This window comes from Vulpes vulpes, chromosome 7 (assembly GCF_048418805.1).
Source record: "Vulpes vulpes isolate BD-2025 chromosome 7, VulVul3, whole genome shotgun sequence".
NCBI classification, from domain to species: Eukaryota; Metazoa; Chordata; class Mammalia; order Carnivora; family Canidae; genus Vulpes; species Vulpes vulpes.
This window is the reverse complement of record NC_132786.1, coordinates 54,205,192-54,232,300: the sequence shown is the minus strand read 5'-3', so window position 1 is coordinate 54,232,300 and position 27,109 is coordinate 54,205,192. Positions and strand designations below refer to the sequence as shown.

General features: G+C 35.9%; 1 protein-coding gene across 2 annotated transcripts in view; it reads left to right on the top strand.

Moving 5' to 3' along the window:
- Window positions 1-27,109, top strand: part of TENM3 (teneurin transmembrane protein 3) — a 2,512,213-nt gene that overhangs the window by 73,960 nt on the left and 2,411,144 nt on the right. For both annotated transcript variants that reach the window (XM_072763857.1, XM_072763858.1), the window contains exon 2: window positions 14,956-15,074. The gene's annotated coding sequence lies outside the window, so the exon portion shown is untranslated. The remainder of the gene's footprint in view (window positions 1-14,955; window positions 15,075-27,109) is intronic.

Below are 27,109 nucleotides of genomic sequence, written 5' to 3'. Positions count from 1 at the left end.
CCTGGCTGCCCATTTTTATGAAATTTTAAATCAGTGTCGGTTATTCAAATTTGCAAATTCATGATGGCATATAGAAAAACTGACTCACTGAGCAGACTTCCTGTCCATGTGCTTCTAATGACTACGCTGAGAAAAGAAGCGGCACATGATAGGAACAAACATTTAATTTTGATATAGTACACTTAGAAATTAACTGTCATCCGCCACAACTGGCCCATTCAAATTATTAGTAAGCCATAAAGATGTATCTGAAATAAGTGCTTAAATGGTAATAAATAGTAAAAGCATTTTAAATGAATAACTTATTTAGTAATAGTTTGTGAATAATCTTATTCAGTCAAGATTTGGTTGGTTCACTTTTTAAAAAGTAATAGGTGATATATATTGACTCAACTATGCATACTTTTCATGTTTATCAATTACACCCCAGGTTTTCTTTGGTTATTGATTGACTCATAATTTAAGAGTTGATACACGATGTTATATTGGTTTCAGACGTACAACCTAGTGATTTGACAAGTCCGCAGGAATAGCCACGTCTGTCCCATTATCTCTCTGTTACGATATCATTGACTATATTCCCAATTCTCTGCTTTTTATTCCCATGACTTGTATATCGGAGGCCTGCATCTCCTTCTCGGCTTTACCCATTTTGCACAACCCCCCACTCCCCTGCCCTCTGGCTACCATCAGTTTGTTCTTTGTATTTATAGTTCGTATTTTGCTATTTGATTTGTTTATTCTTCTTTTTTAGATTCCATTTATGAGTGGAATCATATGGTATTTGTCTTTCTCATTGTGACTGATGTCACTTCATAAAACCCTGTAGGTCCATCCATGTTGTCTCCAATGGAACAATCTCATATTTTTTATGGCTGTGTAATTATTATTCCTGTGTGTTTGTGTGCATGTGTTTGTGTATCAGATTTTCCTCATCCATTTATCTGTTGATGGACACTTAGATTGCTTCTAGGTCTTGGTTCTTACAAATAATGCTGCAATAAATATAGAAGTGTATATCTTTTCAGGTAGTGTTTTTATTTGCCTAGGATAAATACCCAATAGTGGAATTATTGGGTAATATGGTATTTCTATTTTTCTTGTTTTGAGAGCTGCTGTACCAATTTACATTGTCACATACAGTGCACAAGGTTTCCTTTCTCCCCATATCCTTGCCAATACATATTTCTTGTGTTTTTTTATTTTAGCCATCCTAAGAGGTATAAGGTAATTGTGGTTTTGATTCTCATTTTCTTAATAGTGTTTGTTGGACATCTTTTCATATATTTCTTGGCCGCTGGTATGTCTTTGAAAAAAATGGCTATTTAGTTCCTCTGCCTGTTGTTTAATTGGATTGTTTGTTTGTTTTTGGTGTTGAATTATAGAAGTTCTTTATGTATTTTAGATATTAGCTCCTTATTGGATATATCATTTGCAAATACCTTCTCGCATTCAGTAGATTGTCCTTTTGTTTTCTTGATGATTTCCTTTGCTGTGAATGGTTATTCTTTTAATTCTAATTAACACTGAACCAACATATCATTATTAATATTGATATTTCTTGGTATAGTGGGTTTAATGATGAGTGTGATGTATTTGATACTATAAGTAATATTTAAGAAATGATTTTATTATAAATAATATAAATATAAATATTTAATGATATTTATGTTTTAACACCAAATCCAATTTTGAAAATAAAAACAAGAAATATTACTAGCTTTGAAATTAAACAATTAAAAATAAATTATGGGTAGGTTCTGAGATCTTTTTAAGCTGCCCTTTTTAAGGCACTTTGTTATGCAAAACTAGTTAATTATTATTTAGATACCTTGCATTAAGATACCATTTGCTTTGGAAGGTAATTATTTTGATGACCTTGCTCTAGTTGTAGTTTAGAAAAGAGGTAGAGCTTTAAAAAAATAATTGTTACTGAAACAGGGAATTATTCTAAACTTATATTGGAAATGTTTGACCTGTTCTTAAAATGAATGCATTCAAGGAGTGCCTGGGTGGCTCAGTAGATTAAGCTTCAGACTCTTGATTTCCCTTTGGGTAGAGATCTCAGGGTTCTGAGATGGATCCCCTATTGTGCTCAGGCTCCGCACTCACCATGGAGTCTGCTTGTCTCTCTGCTTCTCTCTGCTTGTGCATGCTCTCTCTTTCTCTCTCAAATAAATAAATACAATCTTTAAAAAATGGACACATTTTAAAAATAAAATAATTAGTGGTAGTAGAAATAATATAATGCTTGATTCTATTGCTAACATCAACTATTATGAGAGAGCCACATTTTGTACTGTTTCCTCATTTCTAAGATGTCAATATAGTAAAAGGTACCATTGATTAAACATCAACTTTCCTGGGGAGGGGCTAGAAATCGCTGGCAAGTTTCTTTTAAAATCCATTGGAGGATACATTCTCATTTAGGAAATGTTAAAATGTGAAGAAATATTGGTATTAGAACTGAGAAAATGTGGTAATGTGTCTGTGTGTTTACAATCTATGATATTCCATGTGAAACCCACAATTTGGCAGCTGACAGCTTTTCATCTAGAATGAACGTCCTTACCTAAAGCTATTATCGCTTTGCCGAGGTTGTTGTAAATGTGTATGTAATAATGAAGGGGTACACTTTGATATCAGTGATTGTATGATCACTTTTCCCTCTGTAGTCAAGTTTGCAAATGTATGAAATATGTTCTGAAATACTTCACTGTATAGTTAACATCCTATTTCTATTCTGAAGAATGTCCTTTGGGATATAGGAAGTTTACACATTGAAGAAATACAAATCATGAGAAGAAATAAATCATTATAGAATGAATTACTACTGTCAGGGTTTTCCTCCTCAATAAAAGTTTGTCATGAGCAAAGTTTTAGGTGGAGATTGGAATCTGATTTTGTGAAATAGGTTATATTTATTGTTATTTTTTGTATATTTTTTATTGGAGTTCGATTTGCCAACATATAGTTTAACACCCAGTGCTCATCCCATCAAGTGCCCCCCCTCAGTGCCCGTCACCCAGTCACCCCATACCCCCACCCTCCTCCTCTTCCACTACCCCTTGTTCCTTTCCCAGAGTTAGGAGTCTCTCATGTTTTGTCTCCCTCTCTGATATTTCCCATTCAGTTTCTCTCCTTTCCCCTATAATCCCTTTCACTATTTTTTTATATTCCCCATATGAATGAAACCATATAATGTTTGTCCTTCTCGGTGTCCATCAAAAGATAAATGGATAAAGAAAATGTGGTCTATGTATACAATGGAATATTACTCAGCTATTAGAAACAACGAATACCCACCATTTGCTTCAACGTGGATAGAACTGGAGGGTATTATGCTGAGTGAAATAGGTTATATTTAAAGTTACATTTCTGATGTTTGACTTAGAATAGCATAGAGTCAACTACTAAGACAAAAAATAACATTATTAATAAAATCAACATCTTTATTAGGGTAAGGAGGCTTACAGGAATAAGAAATAGCTTTTTTAAAATCGGAAACAGGCCTTGATTATCCATATTGCTTTTCCCTTGGTTGTATTATTTATATGATCATTCTATAAAACGTTTAAATATTTTATAGTAACTCAAGGTTTACACATGATACACACATAACAGTTTCTAGAAACTCATAACATTGCTTGCTTTAGGTGATTGTTTAAATTGAACTATGCAGTCAATTCAATATGTATATTGAAATATATATATATATATATATATATATATATATATATACACATATACACACAAATATCTTCTGTGTCAATACAAAATTGCCACTAAACTATTATTTTGTTCCTATGGACAGATGCAAAACAAGCAGAATGGAATGAATTCAAATAGTCTTAATTAAGTCTCTTATAGGTTTAATTAGTTATGCATCAGCTTAAAATACATCTGGACCATAAAAGAGGCATAATGAGTATCCAGACTAACAATCTGATGTTGTTGTTGTTGTTGTTTTTAATATTCTTCTGTGGGTGTCTGTACATGTCAGTGAGTTCGAGTAAAGATGGTAGCTAGCTATTACTTTCAGTGGTTTCTTCTGGTGTGAGTCATAGTTAGACTTTGTGTGTGGGATGTGTGTGTGTGTGTATGTGTGTGTGCAAGCATGCATTGCACATGTCACACGCCTCCAAATAGTAGATTTGGAAGTGTAAACAGCAAGGCCTCAGAGGCAGAAACCCAGAGCCCAAGTTTTGTGGGCATTTATTTATAAAAGTAATTTTTCAAAAATTTCTGTTATTTTGCAAATAACAATTTAATAATAATGGAAATCATAAAAATGACAAAAGTCCATTCATTCTCCACTATTTTAGTAACTATTCTTCTTTCCATGTCTCTTCTTTCCTTTTTTTACTTGCATGTATTCTGCTGCATTTGTGCTTACTTCTAATGAAAATATGATTTTGCATTCTACTTTTTAACTTAGTATCTTAAAATGTAGGGCTTGTGTATGATAAGTGAAAGTTTTATAATAGTCATCAGAGATTACTTTAAATATCCTCAAACAACTATACTGTAAAATACATTTAGAATTTTTTCTGTTGTCTCTCATAACACAGCAATGGGATTTTTAAAAATTATTTTCCTCCTTAAAAGCCATTATAAAATTGCAGACTTCATATTTCACTCTTTGTATTGATGGCATATGTAACCATGATATTTTGCATTTTTAAATAAAAATAAAGTGATGAAATAACAGTTATCAAAAAACAAACAAAAATCAGATATCCAAAGCTAAAAAAAGAGATAAAATATTATATTAAGTTATATTCAGACACAGGGATCTCTATGAGAAGTAGTGGAATGAAGAGAAATAAATTAAGAATATATGTAGAGAACATTTTAGTCCAGTTTAATTGTACTATATTCAATAGAAAAATAAGATTTTCCTTTATGTTTTAATGCTTGTAGCTATGTGTTTCAATTGAAAAACACAGTAGATGGTTAAACTGTATATTTTGTAAATTTATATTTTATTGTCACCTTTGTTTCTTCTTTACTGTTTAAACATGACTGCAATATTAATAGTAATATTTGTATTGAGTGTATTTGTATAACATGGCTATTTAATATTGATGGTACAGAATTTCAGTTAATTCTATTAAGACCTATCAATAAAGGTAAGATTAGAAATTAAATAACAAATTCATTAACTACTAGCAACCTGCTTTCTAAAAGAGAAAACCTTTATCAATTTGCAGTAAATGTGGAATATTTTCATGCATAGAGATTGTATTTTCAAAATATTGCTAAATTTTGGAATTCTTTTTTTCTAATAACTTTTAAAATATGGATTATACTATTAAACTCTGAAATTTACTCAAGAGGGAGGTAATATGCCTCTGGAGGTAAAAAAAAAAAATCAAGATTACTTCCAATAATTATACCTAAAAAAGATATCAGAAACTCTGAAGAACATGTGTGGTTTTGAGTCTTCCACTAACCAAGCATGGGATTATGTTAGCTTCAGTATCCACATCCTAACTGAGAATCTCTGGACTGGAAAAAATAAACATTTAAGAATAGTAAGGAAAGGGGCACCTGGGTGGTTCAGTCGGTTAAGCGGTCTGCCTTGGGCTCAGGTCATGATCCCAGGGTCCTGGGATGGAGCCCAGTGTAGGGCCCTGCTCAGTGGGGAGCCTGCTTCTCCCTCTGCCTGCCACTCCCCCTTCTTGTTCTGTGTGTGTGTGTGTGTGTGTGTGTGTGTGTGAAAATAGTTTTTTGAAAAAAGAATACTAAGGAAAAATCTGAAAATGAGAGAAGAAAGACAAATTAGAGTTAAAAAGAAAAACAGAAAGCTGAGAATTGGCTCTGGCATTTACGTACTCAAGATACCTTTACAAACCAACTGTCTATTCACTGGGGAAGAGGAAGCTGGGAAAGAAACACACACTGTTGAATCCCCAACTTGCAATTTAGTTCCAAAGAACTTGAATGGTAAAGTGTATGCTATGCTTATTTTACTTGTAAACTAGAATGCATAGATATGCATAAAATACGTTTAAGTAAATATCTGAAGAAAACACATTGCTTACAATAATTCTGAAATTATAAACTTAAATTGCTATGATGGATTTGACTATTTAAAATGTCAAACTTCTGGGGCACCTGGGTGGCTCACTTGGTTGGACATTTGCCTTCCTCCCAGGTCCTAGAATGGAGCCCCTGAGTCAGGCTCCCTGTTTGGTGAGGATTCCGCTTCTCCCTCTCCCTCTGCCCCTCCCATCTGCTCATGATTTCTTTCTCTCTCTCATAAATAAATAAATAAAATATTTTTTAATCATAAAAAATAAAGTAAAATAAATAAGATGTGAAATTTCTGAATGGAAAGAAAGCAATACATATAAATACATTTGAAAGGCAAATGAAACTATACATCTGTGTATATACATTCATAGTATGTATGCATGTGTGTATGTAACAGAAAGTGTTAATAGACCTAAATCTATGTATAGCTCATGCAAAACAATGTAAACATGTCCAACTCAAGAGAAAGGCAGAGAAATAGAGTATGGGGTAAGAAGGTTAAAAAAAAAGTAAGAGCCATATCATTTAAAATATTGAACCTCAAAAATATTAAATAAAAAAACACAGTGACTAGTAATAGTTTAAAATATAAGGTTGTATTTACTGTATTTGAGTAAATCTAGAAGATTGAACTTTGTAATTTTTTATTCAGATTAAAAATATAGGTATTATTTGTCCCATCAATTCTACTGGTTGGGCTTGAAATGAGTAAAATCTTGGATCCGAGTTCAAAGAAAATTATACAAGAATGTTCATTTCAGTGCCATTTAAAAAAAAAAAACACTTTATTTGAGAGAGAGAGAAAGAAAGAATGCCAGCAAGGGCAGGGGAAGGGACAAAGGGAGAGGGACAAGCAGATTCCATGCCCAACGGTGAGCCCGGTGCAGGGCTCAGGGCAGGGCTCCATCCCAGGACCCTGAGATCATGTTGCATTTTTGTAAAGTAAGATTATTAATATGACTATCTAAGATATGTGAGGGAATATATCTGGAAAGTTATCAAAGTGTAAGTCAGAATGTTGAGGAAGGAGTTTCTTGTACTCAAAATATTAATCAAGATGAGATATTCAAGGAAGAAAGATCTTATGTTATACTGTGATCAAATCCTAGAGAGGAATTTGTGAGCAGACAGAAGAGAAGCAAGGGAGTTAGACATCAGGATGGGAGTTGCTGGGGGCGGGGGGGATAGTGGAAGAGAGTCCTGGAAAAAGCAAGAAGCAAGTATAAAAGCTTTGTGGCACAAACATGTTTGTTGTGATTTAGGTACGTTCAGAGGACAGATGTGAGTGAGAGGAAGACTTTTAGGCCAGATATAGTGAGGTCCTCGATGCCACCGTAAGGGAGACTGGGAGTCATTACATAGATGTAGCAGAAGGGTGTTGTGATCCAATGTGTCGTTATGGGCACTGTGCTTTAAGATTGTCTTGACAGACATGGACAGAAGCAGTTCCTCATAGCTTTTAGGAGGCTATTGTATTAATCCAGCCAAGAGATAATGGCAGCTTGTATCAAGTTGATAGTTTTGAAAATGATGGAAAGTGATAGGATTCTGGAAGTATATTCTGAATGTAGTGCTGTTTTTGTTTTGTTTTGTTTTGTTTTTGTTTTTGTTTTTGTTTTGGATGCAGGAGAGGAAATCAAGAATAAACCAACTTTGGTTTGAATGCTTATACTCTTGATTTTATCCAATTTGAATTAATTTAAATTTATATTGAAAAAGCCACCAGTATCTGCTCTTAACCATATTGGACAGAGCAATTCTAGACAGTAAGGATGAAAAGGAGACAGAAGTCAAGGACTGTGCTCTTGGACTCTCTAAGACTCAAGGATGGGCAAACTGGAAGAAAGATTGGAAGGAGTGCTGGGAGCAAGAGGCAGGAACTAAGAGAGGGCATGTCTCTAGGTCCAGTGAAGAAACCATTTCAGGATGGATCAGGAGGGGACTGATGTACTGTGTCAAGTTTTGGCTGTATTATGTCAGATGATGCATTTCACAAGGAGGACAGACTTTGGCTACTTGACATGTAGGGAACAATGCCTGGTTTCATTTGGTCTAAGAGGGAACCCAGCCTTTTCTTTTGTGAGTGTGGCTCTCATCAATTGGATTGCAAAATCTTAAAAGTATATTTCTCTGCCTTTTATATTTCTGTATTATTGTCTGATACAGCATAATTTTTTGTAATTTAAAAATTAGACACATATGTTTTTAATTTAATTTTATTTTTTTTAATTTTTTTTTCTTTATTTATGATAGTCACAGAGAGAGAGAGAGAGAGGCAGAGACACAGGCAGAGGGAGAAGCAGGCTCCATGCACCGGGAGCCCGATGTGGGATTCGATCCCGGGTCTCCAGGATCGCGCCCTGGGCCAAAGGCAGGCGCCAAACCGCTGCGCCACCCAGGGTTCCCTATTTTTAATTTTAAACGTCATTCTATTCTTACAACTTTTCCATCATTTCTGAAGGACATGAATTGGTTAATATGATCAAAAACGTATTGTTCATAACAGACAAAATATTTAAACTGTGAAACGGAAGAAAATTCAGACTCTTAAATAACTGGTTGGGAAGATTTGCGTCAGTGGTCCATACTTTTAAAAAGGATTCTTCAAACTCAGTATAATATTAGTGTCATCTGTACAATTAAAAATAATGATCATGCAGTCGTGTCGAGCAACTTTTAAAACCAATGATCATTCTCAGTAAGGGAATAGCTTTCTCTAATTGTGTGGAAGTGTTCTTAGGTTAAAAGGGACAATAATGCCCGTGATTACTCAGACAAAAGAAACAGCATATCTCATTTTGTATTAATATGCTTAAGGCAGGGATCCCTGGGTGGCTCAGTGGTTTAGCACCTGCCTTCAGGCCAGGGCATGATCCTGGAGTCCCGGGATCAAGTCCCACATCAGGCTCCCTGCATGGAGCCTGCTTCTCCCTCTGACTGGGTCTCTGCCTCTCTCTCTCTCTCTGTGTCTCTCTCATGAATAAATAAATAAAGTCTTTAAAAAAATATGCTTAAGGCAAAAGGTAAGAGAGTGAATATGAGTACCGCATTGTGCAATTAAATGATTAAGATAAACATCACTTTATTCTTTTCACGAAGTGCTCTTTAATTGTCTTTTTTAAAAAAATTATGTGGAGAATATTTTATTAAATGTAAAAGAAATACATAATTTGAGTGAAATATGGTTAACAGATAAATGCCTTTATCATTGAGTGAAATGAAATAAGTATTTTGGTCTCTTTCTGAAAGTAAACATTTGAAAAATTAGGTATAATTGCTTAATTAGCAATGCAGTTTCCAAAGCTCACTAATGTGAAGACTTTATCACTGCCTGAGCTGATGCTTGGAAATACTCATTTTCCAACAACTTTTTGGGAGCAATTACTTGACACCAAACTTTTATGAACCGTGGCACAACATTAGCCAGCAAACAGCTGGTGTATTTGGCAGAAAATGAAATATGGATGATGGGAAAGTTCTTGAAGATTTAAAAAAAATCCCCCAATTCTCCAAAATCCCAACTTATACCTCTTTCTTACTCAGTATTAGTGACTGTACAAAGATCACAAAAGAGGTCAAAACCATAAACATGCTGTGCACACACAAAATAAATGGTCTTTCCTCAAGTGACTCTGGTTTTCAAGTAAGCACCATTGGCTATCATTTGTGAAGCTGCTGAATTATTTTCTGTAGAAAATAAATTCATCTTCAAGCAATTTAACACTTTGACGACTTGGCCATTTTGGACCAATGTGCATTTGGCCTTTGTGTCCTATTCTTAGCCTTATTGGAGCTGTGTCTTTATAGGCTCATCCTTGCAAACAAAAATCCTTTGTGATGATTTGGATATTAAACTGTAAATTTCAAGTCCCCCCCTACATTTAAAAGATTTTATAAATTTCTAACCTAAATAAAAGAATTAGATAAAATTTAGGTATTAAAATTATTTTTCGGGGGTTCCTGGGTGGCTCAGTCAGTTAAGTATCTGCCTTTGACTCAGGTCATGATCCTAAAGTCTTGGGATTGAGTTCCACCTTCATAGGGTCCCTGCTCAGTGGGGAGCCTGCTTCTCCCTTTGCCTTCCCTTCTCCTCCCCACACTAGTGCTCTTTCTCTTTCTCATCTCTCAAATAAATATATAAAATTTAAAAAAAAAAAAGCAAACTACAACACAAACTACTTCTGGCATGTATCTTAAAAAAAAAAAAAAGAACGAGATAAAGAAAAAAAATTCACATGAATAAGCCATGATTAAAACTTCATACTGAGGAAGTAACACCCTTCTTATGGGTATAATTTGTGCATTCTTCCAAATTCTTAACCTATTCCTTGATTTTTCTTTGTAGAAATTTTATGTTTTTCTTTTTTCTTTCTGGGTGTCTGAAGTTTGTCAGCAAATCTCTACATCATTCATTAATAGACTGGTTTGGTGAGAGCCAAGAAGTTCTTTGGTAATTAAAGTAAATATCATGAAATTATAAAGTAATACCCACAAACAAGAAACTCTAGCAAGGAAGAGCTAGCAGACCTTCCTCATGTAAAATTAGTTGCCATTAATAGTCATGTAAAATATATTCTGTACATATTTTTAATGTGAGATTGTGATATGAAAACAAGGTGCATAGGATGAAGTTATTTGCATTGCTCAGAATTTAGCCTACGCACTTTCTTCTTGGATATAAACACAGCATATGCCATTAATTTGGTTTACCTTGAAGGAATAAATCTGAAATCTCAACATTTCCTGCCCAAAATATGAGTCTACCTGATGTGGGTGAGTACAGTACTATTTAGACTCATTTATTTAACATGAATGACCTCAGATTAGATAGACTCTCCATACTTAGATACGGATTTAGACTGCTCGACGTATAAGCATTTTTTTACATTTCAATTTTGTTTTAGTTTTAGGGGTACCTGGGTGGCTCAGTGGTTGAGTGCCTGCCTTTGGCTCAGGGCGTGATCCTGGAGTCCCAGAATCGAGTCCCACATTGGGCTCCCTGCAGGGAGCCTGCTTCTCCCTCTGCCTGTGTCTCTGCCTCTCTCTGTGTCTCTCATAAATAAATAAATAAAATCTTTAAAAAAATAAATTGTGTTTTACATCTTCTTTAACATTTACTCTTGGAAAATGAAGAATTTTTAAATATTGTATGTACTACATAATATAGAATATATACAAATATGTATATAATATATCTATTTAATACTATATATATATATCATTCCTCATTTTTGTAAAAACTGCAAAGATGCAAAATATATTTGAATTATATTTATTTTCTGGAAGTCATATAAATATCTCATTTTTATTTCCCATGTATATTCTATAATGATTTAACTCTGAAATTCAGCATTAGCAGGTCGACATTCATTCCTTATTATTTAATTTACTGTGAACATGATACTTCATAGGATCCACTTCTTTTTTAGTTTTATTCCATATTTTTTTTCTTATTAGTTAAAAGAATCATATATCTGTATGATGATTCAAAAAATTGAAGCATTACCTGTTATGTGTTATATACTACGACATTTCTTACTAAGTTGATTAAAAACCATTTCATTTTCTCTTGTAAACAGTTCAGTAATATAATTAATGGAAAGAATGTCGGAATAACATTGTCATGAAACTGACTTGACTCTTTATGAGCCAGGCACATGACTTTGATGAGAAAATCACTTAGTACTCCTTTAGCCTCATTTCCGTAAATATACAACACGAAGTTGACAGTAATACCTCTTATTTCATATGTGAATGAAAAATTGATGTACATTGTAGACCTGGCATATCATGACTAATTCATAGATGTTAGGTACTATTACGTTGTTGTTATTGTTACTGTCCTGCATAATCGTGTTGGAACTCTATTTTAGCCAAACATTAAGTGGCTCCTATTTTGCATTTCAGTGGGTGCGACTGAGCCAGACACTTTTCAAGGTAGCAGTGATTTCCCCTAAGGAGTCAGTAAGATGTTGAAGGAAAATGAACAGTAGGAAACTGTGTATTGAATCCCAAATTAGAAGTCAGAATGCAGTTCATTTCTGACCATTATTTGTGGTTTTAGTGGGCTTTGTTCCCAGACATGCTTACCAAAATATAATGAAGCCAAAACATAGATGCTTTAGTTGAATATTCTGGGAATTTAAAATACCATTGAGAACATTGTTACAAGCAGATGATATACTATGTCCAAATATCAGGCAGACAGCTTGCAAATATGTCTTAGAAATCTGATCTCTTTCTTCCCTGTGAATTTACTGTATTATAGTATAGAGGTTTCTAATTTTAAACTTCTGTGAAAATTACTTATTTGTTTCCACACATTACAGATTTCTTAATAAAGTCTGGATACTAACTTCAGAAAATTTAACACAGAAAAATACTACTGGGCCACATTAAGACACTTATCCATATGGCTTGATAAATAAATGTTGAAATTAAATAACAGCTAACAAGTAACACTAAATGTTGCCTAATCAAGTTAAGTCATTTTTAAATAATTTGTTTTGAATTAATCAAATGAGGAAGGATTGGGAATGTATGCCTAGTGGCAAAAACATCTCATCTCATACATAACCCTTTGAACAATTACTTGTGCAAAAAGCCTAGGTCGAGTAATAGCTGCACAAAGCATCAAAGGATACTTCAGAGAGTGTTTAGTGTATGATGTTATTCAGAGCCTTTTGTGCTTTTACTTTTGTTTTGGTTTGGCTTATTTATTTTTGATCGTAGAAGGCAAGTCTTCTAGGTGTAGCATAAGTGGGAGGTTTGCATACTGGCAAGAGCCTTATCCTTTCTCAGCACATGGGATTTTAAGAGGCATTTTGGTTGTGAATGGCCCAGGAATCCAGGAGCCACTTAGGTTGTACCACCGAACATCCCTGTGGAGCAGCAAGATTTCCACTGAGAACAGAATAGGATCCTGAGGGGGAGGCTCCTTGCTAAGAGCAAAATAAACCTGACTTTCATCGATTGTTTTCCATAAGCTAAAAGACAAGGTTAGAGCACAAGTCATAAGTGTGAATGTGAGGCTGTAAGAAAAAGAATGTTGAAATCACAGATGTTCAATGGAAAGATCCTTCTCTTCTCTGCCCACTTTTCTATGCTTGATTCCAAGTATATAATTTTGCATTCTCCAGCAGGTAGCCAGGTAGATTATAAGGTCATTGTCTTCATGAGAGAAGCGATCTTCCATGTTGAAAAAAAAAATGAATACAGTGATTTTACATGAAGTTTCTCTGGTAGCCTTGGGAGTATTTCTACCAGCTCACCACTCAAGGCTTACAAAACAATTGACAACTACTTTGAAATAGGATCAAAACATCAGGATAAGAAATTGTTTCAAAATTGTTCGGGACTTGATTGCAATTTTGTGAAATATGAGTAATGGTATTTTTTGCCTTTTTTTTTCTCTCTCAACATTTCTTTCTTTTTTTAAGACTTTATTTATTTTAGAGAGAGGAAGCATGAACAGGAGCATGGGGAGGTAGAGGGACAGAGAGAGAAGCAGACTCCCTGCTAAGCAGGGGACTAAAAATCAGACCAGACAGGAGCACCTGAGTGGCTGATAGGACTCTTGGTTTCTGCTCAGGTCATGACCTTGGGGTTGTGGGGTCTAGCCCTGAGTGAGGCTCTGCACTCAACATGAAGTTCGCTTAAGATTCTCTCCCTTTCCCTTTCCCTACTCCTCTGCCCCTCTCCATGCATGCTTCTGTGCATGCACTCTCTCTCTCTCTCTCAAATAATTAAAATCTTAAAAAAAAAAATCAGACTGGACATATCAACCAGTCAGACAGGAAGTGGGTTGTCAATGGTTTAAACTACTGTTGACTGACATAAGTAATTGCATTTAAGCTAGAGATTTTTGGGGGGAGAGGCAGGTCTTTTTGTGTTGTTTATTCTACAGACTGCCTCCCTTCACAGTTACGGAGATTCCAAGGGTTACGTTGAATGACTTTTGTTGCTGTTATTCTCTGTGACAATCTTGGGGGCTGACAGGAAATGAATGCACCATATTCTGACATTGGGAGTTGGAGGTGAGAGTATTACAGCACTTGGACCTAAAATAGCATTTGTTTGTTTGTTTAATAATTAAAACAACTGTGTCTTGAAACTTTGTGGCTTTTATTACTAGGTATTAAGTTTATTCCCATTAAAACAACTTAAAAGAGATCAGTAGCCTTAAAGGATCTTTCCATTGGAAGTCCTTTGCATTAAGGTTTTTTGGTTTGATTTTCACTGATAGCTAAGCTATGGGTAGGCGACCTTCCTCTCACAAAGGTCTGTTCCTCTCTGTCCCACTGAATCTGAAGATACCCATACACATTTTGTTTCTTTCTCTGGAACTTATTGTAAAAAATCATGATTATTTTACAGCTTTCTTTAACAAATCTTTCACTCAATCTCATTCAGTGTTTGAATATCTCTTTTGTTAAACATAACATGAATATTCATAACTTATTTGGGTTAGAGGAATAAAATTGACTTCCCTGTGACTGCTCCAACACTAAGAGTTTAACTCAGCTAAATACTCTAGGTTGATTTTGTGAAAATCACTTAACTGGTAGAAAGAAAAAAATATATTTTCGACTTTTCTTTGTATCCTAAATATGCTTATCTTGAATAAAAGTATATGCAGTTAAGATCACTTGGAGTGTGTAGAGGTCATTTCCCATCTTACCAGGGAAGCAAAAGGAGTAATATTTGGCATTGCTCAGTGCACATTTCATATAATTTTGACAGGCCTGATGATTTTTGCATCCTATATAAATTGCATTTCTAAAATTCTTTGTAGTTACTCAGTATTCAGAAACTTACTGTGTTCGGGAAATATTCTAGCATTTTCTTATTGTTTTACAAATTACATAGAAATTATGCCATTGTATTTAATAGTGAGACATTTAATTTTTTTTTCAGACTTGAATGCAGCGATCATGTAAATTAGAGAAAGAAGATAAAAATAACCTCTGAATATTCTCCTCATGTGGTATTTATTCTGGATGAAGCATTAAGATCGCTCACAGAGGTGTATCACTGTAAGTATTTTCTAATGAAATTAGAATGTGCATTTTTTGTGTGTCCATGCCATGTGTGGTGTACCTTAACAGAATGTAAGAATAATGTATGTATCATAGAAGCAGCAGTGGGCAGAGTACTATAATCTCCTGAAACATTGCTGTTAAGAGAATAACCACTTGGAAAGAAAATATCCTGGATTTAAAAGTCCCTCCTTTCTATAAATAAATATATAAAAAGTAAGCAAGTTAATAATTGGGGTAAACAGATGTGAAATGAGGGACAGTATGACAATTGTTTACTATGTCATGATGATCTTTGCCAGGATATATTTAGCAGTATGACAGTTTTCTGATGAGAAAGTAAAATAATTATAAATCTAGGCTGGGAAGAACGATAGCCTTTCCATGCACAATCGATAGATTTTGAGTTATATCATTAGAAAAAAACAAATGAGAAACTTTTATAAGGCAGGATGCTTAAATGCTGGTGACATTTTTTAAATCTATCAAGCTATCAGTGATAATAACCGTGAGTTCAATTTTTCGAAAGCTTAATCTGAACCTTATTAAGTTATCAAGTGCTCTTTACTCACTGCATCTGCCATGTTATCATACAGAACTGTTATGTTCATAAAGAATAAAGACAAACACAACCTTGCAAAAACCCTGTCAACTGACCTGAGGGCTTGGTTTGGTCATATAAATAAAGAAATGCATTTTCTACATAATATTCCACGATATTGTACTGTAATTCACAAGCAAGTGTTATTATGTTTGGATGAAATGACAGCCATTTTGCTGGTGAACTAAAGGTGGCTGGCTGTCGCTCTTGGATTGCAATGTCTTTGATCGTCCCATGAATCACGTAGAAAAACAGAACGTCTGGGGAAGATTGTATTTAATAATAAGACCTCCAGACAACTAAGGTTTCTTTAGGTTTTAAAATCACATGTTGATATCTCTACTGATACTCAGAGCTCACCAGGAGGGTCTTTTCATTGGGCAAGTCCATGCACCACAGATGATTACATATTTTAAATGTCACCCCACTATGTACTCAGATATATCTTATGTGTTGACTCGTGTTATTAACCCCCAAAATAGCTCAGATAATATTCTATGATATACAACCTTTTTTTTTTTTGTACCCTAAAACTGAGTCCATAGTTTGGGAAAGTTCTTGTGAATGAGACCTTTTATATTTCACTTGATTATTCATAATTCCGGAAGTATTTTACATTATGTAGTGAGAGTTAGATTTTTCACATCAAAATTTGAAAATTATATTCATGGTAATATTTCACATCATTCTATGACTTGGGGCAATGGATCTAATTCATATTTTAAATGGCTAAGTAAAAGTTTTAGAATCAGTTTTAGACTTGTTTCCCTTAGCTAAGTGTAGTAATTTTTATTCTCTCATTGTCTCATAAAAATATGTATTTATAATATGAATGAAGTTGATTTAAAGCCAAACATCCCTGAGACAAAATCAAAATTATTAAATATGTTACTTGTTCTACAAAAGGAATTCAAAGTCATTTAATTTTAATGTCTTCTGTAGTATAATTTTTCTAGGTTAGAGTCATAGAAAAATTTTCATGAAAGTAAATATTCCTCTAAAAATATAGAGACTCCTTGGAAGCAAATTATTTTTAATTAATACTATTGGTGACTTGCAACTGAGAGCTATTAATTTTCTTCCAGAATGTCCTAGGCCATCTATGAGAACCATGTTGTCAAATACAGATTTGCAGAAATACAGTTTAGTGTCATTTAAGACTAAGTGATACTCAAAACCCTATAGTTTAACACACTTAAATTGTTTTAACACAGTGTTCAGTCTGTATTTGATACAATCATTTTATTGTATTTTGAATCGATGTTTACACATGTGTTTTTTAATAACTATGATTAGGATGACTATATAGAAGGTCTTTTCTACCAAGAAGGCAACCTGGTGTAAGAATTTCTTTTTATTAAGCAAACCGTATCAAGCCCTCTAGTGGTATTAAATATATAAAATATTTCATTGTTATGTTGCTTAATAAGAGCAGTTGTTTTTGCTTATTTGTTTGATTGTTCCTGAAGTATAGGCATTTAACATTCTCTTGACATTAGGTTCCTGCAAATTCCTGTCTGCTCTGTTTGGCAGATAATTTGTACTTTCCTTGAGGTGGTTCTTCTAACTTTACCTTGGGATAAAATTTTTAAATGCATAGACTTAAGATTGAAGTAATAAATAGCCCAGTAGGTGATAAATCACATATTTTGATCCGTTGCTTTTATCCTTAAGTCTAATATTAAAACATATTTATTGTGTTCCATATGCATGACGATAGCCTGATGATAATAATAATAGTTTTTGAGCAAAAAACTTCGAGCGTGTAAGAACTTAGCTAAGATCTTCAGTTAAAAAACAACACAATGAAAGGTAAGCCATGGCTCACTTTTAGTAATTATTTCTGAGATTTTTCATTCTTTCATACTATTTAAAGTCTAAAGGAAATGGTCTTATTCTTACTTGGGGATGTTTCCATCAAGCTTTTTTTTTTTTTTTTTTCTTTTAATTTTGGCTCTTCTTATCGAAGACCTGAACTTAGGAGCTTTCACTGGCAGATCTATAAAGTGTGTTTCAATTACTAAGGAACAGGTTTTAGCTTCATGCCAGCAGGACTTGTATTTCTTTCTTAAAAAGGAGAAAAGTTTTAACGTTTGATACATAGCCAGAGGAAACTGAGGGAGACCAACCAGTGGAAATGGAAAAATCGTAGGGAAAAGGCTGAGATGCAAAGAGGAGTCTCAGAGACTATCATTCTCCAAGATGGATTCCTTGATGTCCTGTCTTTTATTTCAACTTTGTTTTAGATTCTGAAATTAGACCCAGAGTGGAGCTGCTAAGTACACTGTGGTAGGAAGTATGGCACTGGGTTTGGAAGGTATTCCTCACTTCTCAGAATCCTACAATGTCCTTTACTGTGAGGTGACAGTCCTCATAGACCTGCCTAATCTGTCCCACCGGCACTGCTGAGCTGACAACCATTCTTTTGGAAATGTGTGTACTGTCCCTGCTCCTTCCCGAGGGGTTCACATATAGGAAAGTGTACTCTGTCTCCTGTTCTCCCTGTTTATGCCCCTTTGTTCTTAGAAGTCTCTGAATAAAAGTGATATAAAACAGGATACTAAATCTGATCGTCCGATATCTCCTCTAAGTCCAGACAATTTTACATCTGTGGTGATAGATGCATTCTTAAATCTTTAGCCTTCACTCTGAAATGAGTTCATTTGGAAACCTGAAGAAGCTGATGATTCATACTTGGTGACCCAAACACATACACTTAGACTTCTGCTTTTGGATTATTCTGATTTTTCTCTAACCACTTGGGTTGGGGGTATCGTCATGATGGGTGATTTAGTGACATCACAGACACCACCTCCAAAAAGGGAACACAAAAAACAGAATATTCTGGAAGTTGTTGTATTTCCAGAGTCAACCCTACAAGATACATAGCACTATGGAAGTTTGATTTTTGAACTACGGGTCGATAGAGCCTTGTCACCACCTTGAACCGTGCCTTTAGGTCACATAGAATTCCAGATCCATAATATATCATGGACAAATGATATCGTGAAAACTCTAAGAAGTCTGGAAATCTAAGAGTGTCCTCCTATCTTCCGATGAGGTGAGGGGTAGGTAAATATTGTATTTCAGGATATTTTCCTTTTGCAATCTCCCATCTTCCTTAGTTGTCAGGAGTTGGGCTGATGTGGAGAGAGCTGAGCTGCCAGGTGTCTGAGTAGTCAATTAAGACAGTAAGCCAAAATGAAAGTAACAGTCAAGCCTTTAATCACTTGCTGGGATAATATAAGCAGGAAGCTAATTTGGAGAAAGCCCCGACTCCTCCCTAATTCATTTCCCTTCATGAAACACACTGGTTGGGAGTCAGGTGGATCAGCACAGATGTGGGGCTCATTTAGGCCGATTAGAGCTCTGAACAAAAAGTTCTGTCGGCTTTGTGGACCAGGGTGATGGGGGAGGTAAAGGAGGTAGAGCTGTAGAGCTAGGAGCAGGATGGTACTGAGTCAGAGTGGAAAGACATGTGTTCAAGGTTCCTCCCTAAGAGGTAGCAGAGCCATCTGAGGAAGGCCTCTGCCAACGACCCCAGATACAGAGGTTTCTGGCTGAAGGCATATGGTCTAGTGATGTGGATGTGTGGATGTGTAAGAGTAAGGCTGACTTGGGGGGCGGGGGGAGGTGGGGGGTCGGTCCTGAAACTCCCTAGAGGGATTGCAGAGCACGAGCTGTGTATCCAGTCAAGTGGGAAGATGGCAGCTCTCCCCTTTGACGCCCACCAGGAAATGCCTACATATTTGCCTGTGGTCATGCCTGAAAACTCACACATAGGCTCTGTTATGGAGTGAAATACTTCATTGGTTATCGTCTTACTTGCTTAATTCACCTTGAGTTTAAACTAGGGAGCAAAAGCCAATAAAATAGGTCTTTTATTAAGAACATGGTGTCACATCGCCTCATTCAATCCATTTCAAGGTATAGAAGCCCTTGCTCTGGGCTTGGTGTGAAGTGCTGGTTATACTAAGATAAATCCCCACCTTCAAGGAGCATGGTGTCTCCTGGGGAATTGCGGGAAAATATTTATAAACTATTATAACAATATCGTATTAATATATGCTAGGCTTACTCAGAATGCTCTGCTTTATCCTCACAACTACCCTATTACTGATGTATGATGGTCGTCTTCCATCTTGTGGATGTGAGGCAGCCATTAAGTAAGGTTAAGAGAGGTTAAATCACCTGTCTGCTGGCGGAGTGTAGAAGCCACACATGTAACCACTACATTTTACTTCCATTTAAATGTATCTGAAGGCTGGAGCCGTGCATAACATGTTAGAAGGGAACTGAAAAGAGGTACTAGGTTTCCACGGGAAGTAGCGAGTGGTACCTAAATTGAGTGGACTTGAGATGTGTGGTGGGATGGGGGTGGATTCAAAAGGTATAAGGGATGGGGGGGTGGTGGGGAAGAGCATGATGAATGCTGTGAACTGCGGCACTTTAGTGTCAGAAAATAAACAGTGAACAATACAACAGAGGCTGTGAATATAGGGAGGGTTGGATAGAGATGAAGATGAATACATGGCGGTGGCAAGATCAGGAGGACTTGACTCATTGTTTAATATCGAGTGTTGGTGAGCTAGAGCTAGGGAGAGGAGAAACAAGAAAGTGGCCTGTTGTATCCTTTTCCATTTTGGTTGGGTGCTGCTGCCTCATGCTGAGGTAGTGATATAGGAGGAGGTTTATGAAAATAAGATGTCTTGCTCTGGGGATCTTGAGCATGTGCCCATTGAACCCCCAGGTAAAGGTAGTTTGCAGAGTGAGTGAGTGAGTGATTGGAAGAGAAATGGAACCCCAGGGAGCATGATATCTAATGAGATGGTGAAGGAAAGGGAACCCCGAAATGAGGCATCTGAGGAAAGGTCAGAAGGAGCCCCACAAGAGGAACCAGTCAAGTCATTGGGGCGTGAGTTTTATGGAGAAATCAGTGATGATGAAGAGCTCACTGCAAAAGAGAGATCAATTAAGATCAAGCTGGCCTGATCCTTGGAAATGATAGGCCACAGGTTTTCGCCCTTTGGCAAGAGAGGATTAGCCAAGTGGTGAGGCCAAGGCCAGGTGGCACTGCATTGAAGAGGAAGGCAACGAAACAGAAGCAGTTTAGTTGAGAAGTGAAGATGGTGATGCGATAAAGGTAGGCTTCCTTATGGTTTATTAACTTGTTGGTTAGTTGAATTTTTTTTTTTTTTAATTTTAATGGGCATGATAGGAAGTTTAGATTCCGGGAAAGGCGAAAATCTGATTTCCCACAAGGATCTAAGGTTGAGACGCAGGGCTGGGTCGAGTATAGGGCCGGTGGCACCCCGAGGACTGTTTGACTTTGGCAGTGTCAGGTAAGCTCTCAATGCTTCAGCTTTCACATCTTTAAAATGTGTATAAAAATAAATGCCCATCCAAGAGGGTTATTGTGAAGACGACATGTTATGATACACGTACAAGTGATTGACAGTGAGGCCTCATTATCGTGTTTGCTGTTGTTTTTACTTGGGGGAAACTAGTTGATCTCAGTGATGAAGAGGCCCATAAATGAGCACATCATCCCAGTCTAGAATAAAAAGGAAATGATTGATATTTCTCTAGGCTGTTTTGTAAATATGATACTCAGGGATATTAATATATCAGTGCCTTTATCAGTTACCCCTTTTCGTAAAATAAAGCAAAAGTAAGAGTAAAAATCAGGACCCATTTTGGCCTAAGAGTATAAGTGCCTGGGCAATTCAAAGATGTTTGGTGTTAAGACCCATGTTTCTCCTAAAACTATAAGCATCTGTCTGGGAATATTTTTATATATACATTGTATAATACATCTTGCGTTTTGTTGGTGAGGTCAGAATCTTCTATTATGCAAACTTAACAGGCGACTTGTATTCTTTCTTTATATAGCATGGGCCAACAACTATGGCTCTTTAAGGAATCCCTCCTACCAAGAGTAGGAAAACCATCATCGCCCCTCCGCCCCCCTGCCATAGTTACTAAAAGGAGTTAAAAATTACTTTTTGTGAATAGCGCTAAATTGGTTTAAATATATTCTAGAATTCTTCTACTTAAGAGTACCCAAATAAATAGAATCCCATCACCTTTCCCCCCCCCCTCAACTTTGGTTATTTTCTTTGTGGGTGAGTCACATATTTAGATACAACCAAAAGTAATTTATTGTGAGCCTGAAAGGGAGTAATCAAGCCAGGGAATAAAAAGGTAAGATTAAAGTAATAGAACCAATTTTCTTGAATATATTTATAAAAGGACATTTTCTTATGGAGTATCTGTGTCTGCACACAGCCATATGTCTTTTATTAGGATTTCTATATGCAATCCTTTCACTTGTTCTACATGAGAACAGTCCTGTGTTTACTTCTATTTAACCTGAACCACTCTTTTCGTAATGATTCTGGGTTAGTGTAGCCTGGTTTTCTGTTTTTTTTTTTTTTAGAAACTGAAAGCTACCAGTAATCTCAGATGTGTTGAAGCTAAATCTAAGAAGCTGATATCAAATCTGTCTATGGATGCAAATTCCTGAATTTGGTTCTATTTCTGTATCCCTTACTCATGCTGATTTATGAGCTCTTCTGAGATTCCAGATCTGTTTTTATTCTTAATTGTATGTAGTGTTCATTCTAATATGATTTACACTACACTCAAAGGCTTTCTTTTGCAAAAGCTGGCAGCACATGAACAATTTATACTTCTTTGGAACTCTTGCCTGTTTGAGGAACAACCCAGTTCCTTTTGGGAAATGACTTTTAATTAATAAATAGGACATTTTTCATCACCTTCAATGGCATAGTTTTTAAGAGAATAGGACACAAGGCTGGTGACACCTTTTTGGGGCCTGCCATCTCAAGCGGGGGCTGCAATGAAGCAATCATGAAAGAAACAGCAACTTCACCTTTTCCCAGGCCTCTGTTCCCCTTTCAGATTTACCTTTTTTGTTTTCTTTTGTTTTTCGTTTTTGTTTTTTTCCTTTCCTTACTACTACTTTGTTGCTTAACAGAGCTCTCTCGATGTCAGGGTCCTTAATATTTGCTTACAGAAGGGAAAATGAATAGGAGAGTGATAATCTTCACTACAACTGAAGAAGCCTTGTCAAACTCAGAGTGATATTGGAACTGGTTGTCCAATACACGTCTTTCTTGGGGGGTGGGGGGCGGGGAAAGATCGATTTTAATTTGCTACTTTTTTGGTGTCAGCACGGTTTTACTGTGCAGCTTTAAATATGCACATAAAACGCAGTGGCACTAGAACATGGTAAGTCAAATTCTGATCATTTCTTTTGTCAAAGAAGCAATGATCTTAACTCATGAGTCACTGTTAAATATAAGTGTAATGTGGAGGAAAAATGAAAATACATTATGAGGGTTTTTTTTCTCCAATTTGTATAATTTTTCAGTTAAGCAGTCATAAATCAAGGAATATTGTATTTTTTGAGGCTCATTAAAGAGACATTATACATCAGAATAGTGAAGTCGTCAGCATAATGAAATGATGAATGCCTGTAACTATCTGTATGTAAATGATGTGAGACAGATTCGGGGTGTTACGAAGGAGAATAACAATCTCCCTGACAGTTCCCCCTAGGTGCAGTTACTGGATGCTGGTGACAGATGTGAAATGCAAACCTCTTCAATGGCAAGCACTTATTAGCACTCAGCGGAAACCAGCAATATAAAATAAGACAAATGGCAGATAATATCATTTTAAATAAATTTGTTCAGTAAGGTGTGTTATTGCATTTTAAAAACCTTCCTTATTGACAAAGGCGATATTCTAAATTCCAGAAAACACGTTAGAAACGAAAATCGTTCTTTTGAGAACGAGTATGTAAAAACCGTATACATATTTTGTAATACTGGCCACTTTCCTTGACCTCTAGAGGGGCTATCCCATGAAGTAACTCATGTGTCAAGTCGACTCGCTTTTGGTTCACTTATTCTGTCCAGGAAACATATCTGTCTTACCTGTACATCCACACTTGACATCATGAGATTTGCAGTGTGTGTACCGTGGTCAACCGGCCTATCTGGCAGTTTATGAGTTCTCTTTTCATCTCCATATTTATTGAAATCATGTCTTTTTTTGTTTGAGACTGCACCATCTGTTGATGAGTCAGGGCCTTCAGTCCTACGTTTCAGACTCTGTATTTCACTTACTAAGAGGGCCAGGCAATAGATCTAGTAATTTCCTGGAGGTTCTCATTTATCTGTGCATTTCACAGCACCTGATACAGGTGCCAAGGACACAAATGAGTATCGTATGAAGGAGAAAGAGAGAAGGGAAGACAAGAGGAAAGGTAGAATGAAGGGAGAAAGAGGAGACTTTCAGTTCACTAGGAGTCACTGATGAGGCAGGGGCATTGGCCAAATCCTTTAAATTCTCTCTGTATGAATTCCCATTTTCTTTTCTTGTATTCAGCTTTTTTTTTTTAAAGATTTTTCATTTATTCATGATAGACATAGGGAGAGAGAGGCAGAGACACAGGCAGAGGGAGAAGCAGGCTCCATGCAGGGAGCCCGACATGGGACTTGATCCCGGGTCTCCAGGATCACACGCTGGGCCAAAGGCAGGTGCTAAGCCGCTGAGCCACCCAGGGATCCCCGTATTCAGCTTTTTTGAGGCATATTTAACTAATACCATTGCAAGATATATAAAGTATGCAACATGATTACCTGATATACATATGCATGCTTATGGTGTGAAAGGACGGGCAGAAAAAGCACTTTGGATCCTGTGACCAAATATATACAGACAGTGACATTAATAAAAATATTCACATTTTGTGTGCTTTGGGGATAGGAGTTTATATTTTTAATAAAATATACTCATACCTGTGCTATAGAACTGTTAGCACTTTATTCACTAAATGTGAATTTCTAGCAAGACAAATGGTATAATTTTCCCATAAACACCAGTCAGTGTGGTGATATGTTTTCTTTATCCTGATGTATACATAATGGGGCTTAACATGGTTTGACTAAAGATATATTCTTTCAAAATCTGTTATTTTACTTCTTTTTACTGTAGGAATATAGCAAATTACAGGCATGTGAATTTTTTATTAATAATTGTTTATAGTTTTTGGTGATATGGAAAATCCGTGAGCACGTAGTAGTCCAAACTTTCAGTAGTCTCCATCTTAAGAAGAATAACTTTTTTAAAAAAAAAGATTTATTTATTCATGAGAGACACACACACACAGAGAGAGAGAGAGAGAGAGGCAGAAATGCAGGCAGAGGGAGAAGTGGGCTCCATGCAGGGAGCCCGACGTGGGACTCGATCCTGGGTCTCCAGGATCAGGCCCTGGACTAAAGGCAGCGCTAAACTGCTGAATGACCCGGGCTGCCTAAGAAGAATAACTTTTTAAATTGCTAACTGGCACTTGAATATGCTAGTGCATATAATAATAAATATTGTTTCAATTCCTTGAATATATTTTTTGGAAATTTTTTTGTTAAAAGATTTGAGAATGTCTAGACATAACCAAGAAGTCCAAAATTATGCATAGCTATTATATGACTACCCTAAAACTAAAATATTTTTAAAAATATGTTGTATTAAAAATATGCTTTATCATTTTACTTTTCCTTTGCATATTCATCTCCTACCAGACATCATGATCATTTTACAAGTTAACTCACTTACCAAAAGAAGTACCCAATTTATATATTAATAATCTTCAACTTCATTTGTCCAGAAATAAACACACACAATCTGAGAGTGTCTATTACATATGATAACAGTTTAATACAAGGATTGATTTTTATCTACAATCAAATATTTTTGGAATTTTTGTGATATCCTATTCTCTAATTGACCTTCTGTTTTCCTTGATGGGAAGAAAGAAGCGATGGAAAGTTGTGGCAAGGGCACCATTATAGATGTTGAAAAGAGGCATGCAGAGAACAACTGTGAATATTTGATTTCAAACTAACACATTGTTTTCTCTAAAGAAAAGGAAGGCAGGGTTCTCATCATGAAAATTATTATTTTTAACAACTTATTGCATTTCTATACTGTTAAAGGGTCAACACTAAATTGTTGGAAAGAATTACATCAGTCTTATTACTTTGTGGCCAGCCATCTTGTAAACTTACTGCTGCCAGTAGGGAATGAAATCTATTAAATTCTGTTTACAGAAACGACAAATACCCACCATTTGCTTCAACGTGGATGGAACTGGAGGGTATTATGCTGAGTGAAATAAGTCAATCGGAGAAGGACAAGCAGTGTATGTTCTCATTCATTTGGGGAATATAAATAATAGTGAAAGGGAATATAAAGGAAGGGAGAAGAAATGTTGAGAAATATCAGGAAGGGAGACAGAACATAAAGACTCCTAACTCGGGGAAACGAACTAGGGGTGGTGGAAGGGGGGAGGAGGGCGGGTGTTGGAGGGGAATGGGTGACGGGCACTGAGGTGGACACTTGACGGGATGAGCACTGGGTGTTTTTCTGTATGTTGGTAAATTGAACACCAATAAAAATTAATTAAAAAAAAATAAAAAATAAAAAAAATAATAAAAAAAAATAAAAAACAGCTGAACTCTTAGAAAAAAAAAAAAATTCTGTTTACATTTAGTTGCTTTTAATGCCTAAGATAAAAAATGGCAAACGCAGCAAACAGACCAGAGATGTGTTTCTTCATATAAGTTCCCACTGGTTATTATTACAATTAAATGTATGCATTTTTGTAATTATGATATATTTATAATTTTTACATTTATTTATTATATTTTTAAAAAATCACTTTTAAATCCATACCTTATTTGACCAATGACAGGATTTGAGTCCTTGCATTTTAGTTCCAGGTCCACTGCTCCATCTTCCCTATCATGGTGCTTCTTGATAAATGTCTTAACTTTACATCCAACAATATACATGCTATGGTCCACATGGTACCCTTTGCCAAGAGCACGTTACAGTATATGGAAGGGAACTTATTTAATTGGATATTTTGTCACTTATGTCACTTTTACTCACTTTCTCTTTCAAAGGTAGTTTAGAGACAGATGCATGCTCAAGGAGATTGATTGAGTTCAGGGTAACATTTCCACCATTCTACTGCACAGAGTTATGACTCCAGAAAACATTTCTCAAAGCCAAAAGACATCCTATCACAGAATTCCTCTCCTTTCAATTACATATCATTCGTAAACATTGCCAAGCTATCATTTACTGCCAATTGAAATAAATGACTTAAGCATTTTTAAAATGACAAATATTCAACTTTCTTTCAAACTGTATGCACATGCACACACATATAAATTATAAGATACGGGATCCCTGGGTGGCGCAGCGGTTTGGCGCCTGCCTTTGGCCCAGGGCACGATCCTGGGGACCCGGGATCGAATCCTACGTCGGGCTCCCGGTGCATGGAGCCTGCTTCTCCCTCTGCCTGTGTCTCTGCCTCTCTCTCTCTCTCTCTCTG